Below are 8,703 nucleotides of genomic sequence, written 5' to 3' on the forward strand. Positions count from 1 at the left end.
TGACAGTGATGGTGATGGTGATGACGATGGTGATGGTGATGATGGTGGTGGTGATGGTGATGACAGTGATGGTGATGGTGATGACGATGGTGATGATGGTGATGACAGTGATGATGGTGATGATGACAGCGATGATGATGGTGGTGATGATGATGGGGATGAGGATGACAGTGATGATGATGATGATGATGGGGATGGAGAGTGGTGATGATGACAGTGATAATGATGGTGATGGTAATGAATATGATAGTGATGATGATGGTGATGATGAATGGTCATAACAGTGATGATGGTGATGGTGATGGTGGTGGTGATGGAGAAAGGTGATGATGACAGTGATAATGGATATGATAGTGATAATGATAATGGTGATAATGGTTTTGAAGAGCCAGCAACCGGCCCAGCACAAACCACAGGCGGAAGGAGCTATGGGCCACAGTGAGCCCATTACACTGCTTGGGGATCCCTGGCCCCAAAACCTGGAATTCCTTACCTGTGCTCTACATCTTCTCCCCCCACTCCCACCCACACTGTGAAAATAATTCTCAAATGCATAACCTTTCACCTTACAACGAGCTCTGAGAATAATCCGCCAGGCCATATTGTTTTAAGATAAGGTAATAGCATATCACCAAGAACATACGCTCATAAAAGCAGCAATTCTTTATCCCTGGATGTCTTCAGAAAGAAGAGGGAAAACCAACCCCTAAGAAATAAGAATGAATTGTACCTGCCAACATTATAGTATGAAGGCAAGCAGGGCCTTAGCACCTGCCAGAAGCCTGTGTCTACCTTTACTGGCTGGGAAGAAGAAACACAGAGAAGCCACGGCAGCCACATCTCATGTCCCACCCCTGGAGGCTAAGCCCCTGCCAGGCATCCAAGCTGCGTCACCAGCATGGGCTCCACACTGCATGACTGAAGAGTTTCTAATAAAGCACACCCCAACCACTGCTGAAAAATTGGGGGGTGGGGGGACAACCAGTTCTGCCACCTACGGCTCTGTCTCAGCCCCTGAAGCTGGGGGCTTTTCTGGACCTCCCACATCCCACACTCATTCTGCCAGGAGTGTCTCCAGCCACACACAGTAAATACGGAAAACTGCATGATGTTGAAAATGATTTTTTTCAACATAGGTGATCGATTTCGAGAGGTTCTCACTTCTCTCCAAAAATTGATTACAGGGCAGCAAATAGAAAAATGGGAGTGAAAGGGAGGAGTGGGGGCTCTTGTCAACTCTGCTTTCTGGAAATGTCTGTTAAATGCACAGAAAGAAGGCAGAGAGCTGAGCATTTTGCTGCCAGAGAAAAAGAGCGCTGCAGTAAATACACACCGCTGTACAGAACCGCGACTCTGTGAGTATGCCCAGCAGTCCTCCTCGGGCCTGCCAGCAGGAACGCTCCCAGACCCGATCGGTGCCCTGCACATACTCACAGAGGGCGGGGACCACCAGCTCTGGGCCTCGTTATGCCTGAGGAACAACCTACAGCTCTCTCTATGCAGCCCCCACCACCAAGCTCAGTGTCTCTATAGGTGCATCAGGAACCCTGAGAGATGCTTCTCAGAAGGCATGAGGCTGGGACAATCCAAAATGGCAGCTCCCCAAACTCCAAGCAGTAACAAGCACTGGCTACCTTCCGGAAGCCTCCACACACACAGCAATCACAGACTTCAGCATCAAACCCCTTGCTACAACAGCCTGGATCAAAACATGCCTTATAAGCCCCAATTTGAAAAGGAATTCTGTACTCAGTGGCAGAGGAGGCACTAGATCCAAGAATGTTTAAAGAGTTAACGGCAACCACCACCACTTATTCCACACGTGACCAGCCAGACTCACCTGGCTACTCACATCTGTGTTCCCGTCTATGTTTGAGCTGCGCCTAGAACCTCTTTCTGCACATGAGCAAACAGACTCAGAGAAAATCACCAGCCAATAAACAACAGAGCAAAGACTACAATTCAAACCTCAGTGTCTCCGATCTTTCCCCCAAGGTATTTTGCAAATGAGGGTCTAATACCCTGATCCAAGAATGTCTTAGTTCTTTCCACCATAATTTCTTTCATGGTTTCTGTCCACCGTGAGAGTTCTCTACAACCACGGGAGAGAATGGTCATTTGTGATCTACCTGGCATACAATGGGTACACAATTTCTGTGTCTTGGTTTGCGCATCTGTCAAATGGCATCTCATCCTCTGCTCTCTTCCTCAAAGAATGAAAATGATCCAAGGAGAGAAATGCATCAGAAATGCATTCAAAAAACTGAAATGCACCAAGCCACCCAAGTCCACAGTACCACTGCATTCAACACCCTCCCCCAGCCCCTTCTATTTGCCAGGAGACCTCTCCGCACACACACATTGCTTGAACCGTCTCTACCTGCTCGATTGTGGACTGGGCAGGTACTGGGGCAACACTGTGTGAGCACGTGTCACACAGCACTCATGCCCTAGAAAGGGCTTCCATGGCTTAGGAAGGGATGACAAGACTTGTACAGGAAAATCTGAACACCAGCTCAGGCAAGGCCATAAAAGGGCATATCATTACTACCAAAACAAGGGCGGAAGAGAAAGTGACCTCGTTTAATTCTTGATGCTTCCACTTTCTGCTGATGCCCTTGGGCTACTTATTTGCTCTGGGCCTCCTCAGTTTTTTCATTTAGAAAAATGGCTTGGACTGGGCACAGTGGTTCACACCTATAATTCCACACTTTGAGAGACCAAGGCCGGAGGATCATTTGAGCCCAGGAGCTCAAGACCAGTGTGGGCAACATAGTAAGACCTCATCTCCACAAAAAATTAAAAAATCAGCCAGGCCTGGTGGTGTGTACTTGTAGTCCTAGCTACTCAGGAGACTGTGGCAGGGGGATTGCTTGGGCCCAGGAGTTCAAGGCTGCAGTGAGCTGGGATCATACAGCAAGACTCTCTCAAAAAAAAAAAAAAATTGTTAAGAAGCACAATATTGCCCAGGCTCAAATCCCTGGTTTCAAGCAATCCTCCCACCCCCAAGTAGCTGGAACTACAGACAAAAGTCACCGTGCCTGGCTTAGAAAATAGGGTTTTGTTTTTTTGTTTTCTTTGTTTTTGTTTTGCCATTTGCCTCAAAAGTTCTTGATGAAACAAGTTAATGTATGTATGTAGCAGGGCTCACATTACCTGACACATCAATACATGCCCTGTATTTTTAATCCCAACACTCTGCTAGATACTCAGGAGTTATACAAAAGAAATGTGAGGAACACAACTTCAGCTGGTCCAGCCAACACACCTTGGGTATTCTATAGGTGCCAGTGCTGTGCCAGGTGCAGGCATGAGAGGCCAGTGAGAGAGCTCGCCATCTCGCAGGTGGATGGTCAAGCACCCAGCTCACTTCATTGATGCTGGGGGAAAGATCAATTCTAACTGGAAGACTCCAGGAAGGCCTGAATGAAGCGGCCCTTGGCCCGAACCTGTAAAAACACAGGTAGAAAGAAAAGGCAAATCTAGAGACAGAGAGAAAATTTGTGGGGACTGAGGGCTTGAGGATGGGGACAGGGAATTTCCACAAAAGAGGGATCTTTCTGGGGTGATGCATATGTTCCAAAACTGGATTGTGGTGATGGCTGTGAACTCCATAAATTTACTGAAAATCATTTAAAGTGTACACTTAGAATGGACACACTTTATGAGAGATGAATTCTATCTTGGTAAAGCTATTAATTAAAACAAAAATGAGTAGGAGTTTAGCAGATAAGGAAGTCCGGGTGGGAGAGAAGAAAGGCATCAAACAATCCAGCCCCAACTCCAACCCCTCCACTGTTCCCCCAACTCTCCCAGGTGTCAGCTTACAGGGTGCTTCTCCAGGGTGTCCCCTATACCGGGGTAGGAGCTCCCCTCCGTAGCACTTCAAGCCCCCTGGTCTTATTTGATAGGTCCCCCACATACAACCCCCAGCCAAAGACCTTAAACTCTGCACAGGTAGGGAGGATGCCTGGGTCCAACCTTCTCAGATCCCAGCTTGACACAAGGCACACAGTAGGTATCAGAAGCACTTACTGTGTAAGAGAATAAACCTTGGCGGGGTTGGGGAGGCAGAAGAGAGTGGGATGATGAAATCTGTGTTTTAAACCGTGAAGTGCTCCCGGCATGGCTGGAGTGAAGGAACTGGAAGGGTAGATAAGGCTAAGATCTGGGCCAAGGGTAGATAAGGCTCTGCTGTACAGGAAGAGTGGGTATGAGCCCTCAAAGAGGGCTGACCCGATTAGACGGCAAAGTGAAGATGGGGAAAGAGCTCCAAAACTCTCTAGAGATTTCTAGCTTTAACAAATGAGTAGATGAGACGTGTTGACCATAATAGGTAAGAGACACAGCTTCAGCGAGGGAGATGTGTCCTCGGCTCTGCTTTGATGTGCAATAGCTTGGAGCCCACACCCAGTGTTGGGTCTGCAGCTCAGGGGGACAGCTCAGGTGTATATCTGTATCGCCTGCAAATGCACAGATGTGGGCACAGGTGAGTTCAGCCAGTGCACCTGGGCAGGTGGAAGGAACTATCCTCTAGAGATGCACTTAATATCGTGCCTGCCTGGGGGAGACGTCACTTGCTTAAGGGGACACAGAGCAAGGAAAGATTTAAGCTAGGGCAAGAGAGTACTAAGGCGAAACCTGGGAAGACTTCCAAGAGGAGAACCACGCACCACCCAAAAGCCTTCTTCCTTTTTTCAGGGTCACAGCAAACTTACCCATGCAGTACATATTTAATAATGCTGAGTTTTATTAGCCAAGGGTCAGAGACCCATCCCTTGCTGAAGAAGACTTCTTGTCTCATGCCACAGGTGGGACTAAGGCACCTCCACCCCCAGGCTCCTGGCTTCCTGCCAACTTGAGTAGTACTTCAAGTACCAGAAAGGTCCAAAGACCCAGAAAACCCAGCTGCGGGATTAGCAAGTATTCAGGGTGCACTTGCTTATTAAGGTAAAGGCACACAGCCCCAAGAAGTCATCTTTCCTGCCCTGCTGCTGGCAGAGGAAGGTAGCAACAGGAAGAGAGTAGAGGTCTCTGGGAAGGATTTCTCTAGTTAGTCATGCCTCCGATATGAAGCTTTGCCTCTGAAATTCAGTTTTACTTGAAACGACATGGCCAAGGTAGGGCTCTTTAAAGGATTTACTGTGCTTTTTCAGATGATTAAAAAAAAAAAAAAAACTTGAGACTTGCACCCCGTTCATCAGCACCTAAGAAATGTTCCACCTGTCAAACTGTATTGATTACCTGAAGTCATATTACAGTCTGCACCACTGGATTGCAACCATTTTTTATTCTTTGTAGAAAGTGATTTGAAGAAACCTTTTTTCCACAGGGTAACGGGCACCCAAAGAGCCCCTAAGCGCACGCTGCTGTCTCCATAAACAGCCACCCTCTGTCATTCCCAGATTAGAAACTCAATCTAACAGGAAAAGAACAAGAGCTCCATGACATTCACAGATGTGCAGCTTTACCTGAGGACATAAGAATGACATGGAAACCCACTGCTACTATAGGAGAGCAGGGAGCCCCAATGTAGAGCATGATGAAAATCTACACGTGTCTGCTCATCCTAACTCCAAACATGCCTCCCCCACCCCCCAGCACAATGACATCAGGTGCTGACAAATTAGCAGAATACACATAATCCTCCGTCAATCCTGGGCTGGCAACTCATCAATCGAGTGCATTATCCCACAATGAACAAGTATGGTTTAGGGCTCGCTGGAATGCAGAATTTTAATACAAACCTAACCCCAATCTACATAAAAATTCAGCTGCCAAGTAGCTTAATCTTCAGTGCCAAATAAACTCTGGGGCCCCCTGTTAGTACCCTGGATTATCTACCACCTAAGAGTAGCAAAAAGGGTCTTAGAACAAGTGTCACCGGGAGACAAATGCTCTGACGCACACTCAGCAGGGCACGCACTGTACCCGCGCTGCAGTCCTTGGAATTGTGCTTGCAGAGCCCTGAAGGTAGGGGGTGTGGGCACCAGCTCTTCAACAGGAGGAAACAGCTCCAGGGTGAAATGGTGCTAGGTAAGTATGCGGCTCCTGGCTGGGGCGCATGCACCAAGGGAAGTCCTGTCCTTGTCCTTCCATAGACGGCACTTCTAATTCTGCACAGCACTGTGGCCAGAAAGGGGATGGAGTGTGTCCACGTTCTCGTATTTCACTTAGAATCTATCTCTAGGAGGGTCTGCTGGAAAAAAATGGGTCATTGGCTAGAGTTTGGGCAAATCTCTGTTCTTCTGGGGTTTTGACTTGTTCTGGTTTCTCCACAGGTCAAAAGTCCTTCCATTTATTGGATTCCAAAGACAAAGTCTCCCAAATTGTTATCACACATTGACATTTATGTTCCATCTTAAAAACAGCATAAAAGTGGAACGCAGAGGGAGCAGGCAAGGCTAGAACATGGCACCGTGGCACCACATCCCACCACAAGGGAGAGGCAGGGCCCCTGGGCCTTCCCTTTGCCACGTTATCCAATAAAACCTCAAGAGCTCAGTAATTACAGGCGCTTTCAAAAGTGAAACAGAAATAGATCTAAGGCCAAAACACTGGCTTGCTTGAGACAAAGGGCTGGCTTTAACTAGAAAAAAACAAAAACAAAACAAAACAAAAACCTGGGTTTTGGTCTGTTTTCTGAGCTGAGAAAGCCAGACTGATTTTTTTTTAAATATTACTATGGAATCTGATTACGGGGAAAGACTAGGATTCACACCAAAAGCCCTTTTCTCCTGTAGGGCATAAAATCAATTCATGAAACAGAAAACAGGGTGCATTCTAAGTGTGCTCCTGTCACCAAGTCAGGATGAAAAATGAGAAAATGAGCTCATCACATCCCCCTGGCCTGCCATGGCTGGGATTGCAGGGCTTCAGTCCCGGCCAAGGGAAACCAAAGGAACCGGACCAGGTTTCTGTTCCTGGCTCCTAAAAGCCCACAAAGCAGTCCGCCTCTCTGGGAACATCACCAGGTGGCACCTGACACTTGGGAAGCGCATCCATACCAAAGGCCGCCCATGCCGCCCCCTCCGCAGTCCAATCTCATGCTGGCGCTCCATTTTGATTGCCTCCTGCACTGGCGAGATCTGTGGCTCCCTTGGTTAAAGGCGATTTCTTTTTTTTTTTCCAGAGAGAAAGACACCAAGGCGATGAAGGGAAAGAATATCACTCGTTTTGGCCGAGGGCACCCGGCCCCGAGAGCTGGCCTTGCTGCGTCTCAGCCAGCGCCGAGGCGCCAGGACTCTCCAGAGAGTGACTCGTGGTATGAGCTGGGTGCTCGTTCACTGCGGTTCAATTTCACGAGTAGCAGGTTTCAAAAGTAAACGTTTTAAATTAAGGTGTGGGACTAGGAGGAGGGTTCCCACGTGGGCCCCGGGCATGAGGCTGGCTGCAAGGGAGCAGGGATGGCTGGGGGTTGTCTAATGCCAAGACCCGCAGCTGGACTTGGCGTCCTGGCAAACATCCTCCTCTGGTGGAATTGGGGTCAGCCGGGAGGAAAGAGGTGGCCTTTGGCGGCCAGGATACCCCGGGAGCCCGAGAACTGCGTGTGCAGGAAGCGCCAATTTCACGCCGTGGCTCTCGGACTCCACGGGCTGAGCCGCATCCTCCTGGACTAGGCACTTGTTGAACCAAAGGTCTCTCAACTCCGCAGTCGCTGTCTCCCGGCCAGGAGAGGGACCCCCACGCTCGCGCGGGAGCCTGGGGGCTGGGGCAGGGTCGGCGCCGCGCGTGGCGCTCTCGGGCACTCGCGGAGCCAGCGCCGCCCGGGAGGTGCGGCAGGAGACAGCGCAGCTGGCAGCTAAACTTTCTCGAATGTCAGTGCTTCGCGGTTAAGTTAGGGCCAGGGAGAGGCACAAAACACGCCCGAGGGAAATGCAAGGCCCCACCCACGATAAAGGAAAAAAAAAGATTTTAAACAGGAGACGCTAATCCGATGAACACACCACCTACTGCGTGCGGGGCATTGACCAAGAGCTGTCTTCAGTGCGTTCTCATTTCACCTGTCACCACAGCCCCCGAGGGAGGAGCTGTCCTCATTTGAAAGACAAGCAAACCGCGACCGGGGAAGGTGGCGCGTCTGGCCCAGGTCGCAGTGCGGGTCACGGGGAGGCCAAAGCTCTCCTCGTCGCTCCATGGCCCTGGGAGGAAAGAGCGGATCGCCTCCGCGTGGGCCCCCACCCTTGGCAGAAGCTCACAGGCGACCCACGTGGGCCGCACGGACCTGTCCCCCTGAGAGGCTGGCCCAGCCTGCCTGCAAGGTAGGCGCTTGCCCCGTCGGATCCCAGCTGTCCTCGAGGCTCCTAAGCTACGCATTGCGCCGAGCAGCCGGGACAGAGGGCTCTGCACGTGGGGCTGGACCGCCCACGCCCACCCCGCCACCCTGCTCTGCGCACAGCTGCTCACACACTACACCCGCCAGGCACCGCTCCCCACCAGCAACTGCCCCAACACACAATTCCACAAACGCAGTCCAAACTGTGCACACCTAAGACACACACGGATGCCCACAAGTACACGCTATTCGAAAGACACACAACCGTCCGCCGTCACCCACGACTCCACCGCGCAGAGAAACGCGGGCACCCCCGGACACACACGCGCGCGCACAAACATACACGCAAAGAGCCGTATCGCAGCGCTCGCCGGTGCACACGCCCGGTGCACACGCCCGGTGCACACGCCAGCAGCCAGCAGCCCGCG

The 8,703-nt window shown here is 50.5% G+C and overlaps 1 protein-coding gene across 1 annotated transcript in view; it reads right to left on the minus strand.

Moving 5' to 3' along the window:
* HPCAL1 (hippocalcin-like 1) overlaps positions 1-8,195 on the minus strand; it is a 120,991-nt gene extending 112,796 nt beyond the window's left edge. Inside the window, exon 1 of the mRNA XM_011960913.1 lies at positions 7,954-8,195. The gene's annotated coding sequence lies outside the window, so the exon portion shown is untranslated. The remainder of the gene's footprint in view (positions 1-7,953) is intronic.
* Positions 8,196-8,703: the final 508 nt, after the last annotated feature.

Source organism: Colobus angolensis, unplaced genomic scaffold, assembly GCF_000951035.1.
Source record: "Colobus angolensis palliatus isolate OR3802 unplaced genomic scaffold, Cang.pa_1.0 Scaffold53, whole genome shotgun sequence".
Classification (NCBI taxonomy): Eukaryota; Metazoa; Chordata; class Mammalia; order Primates; family Cercopithecidae; genus Colobus; species Colobus angolensis.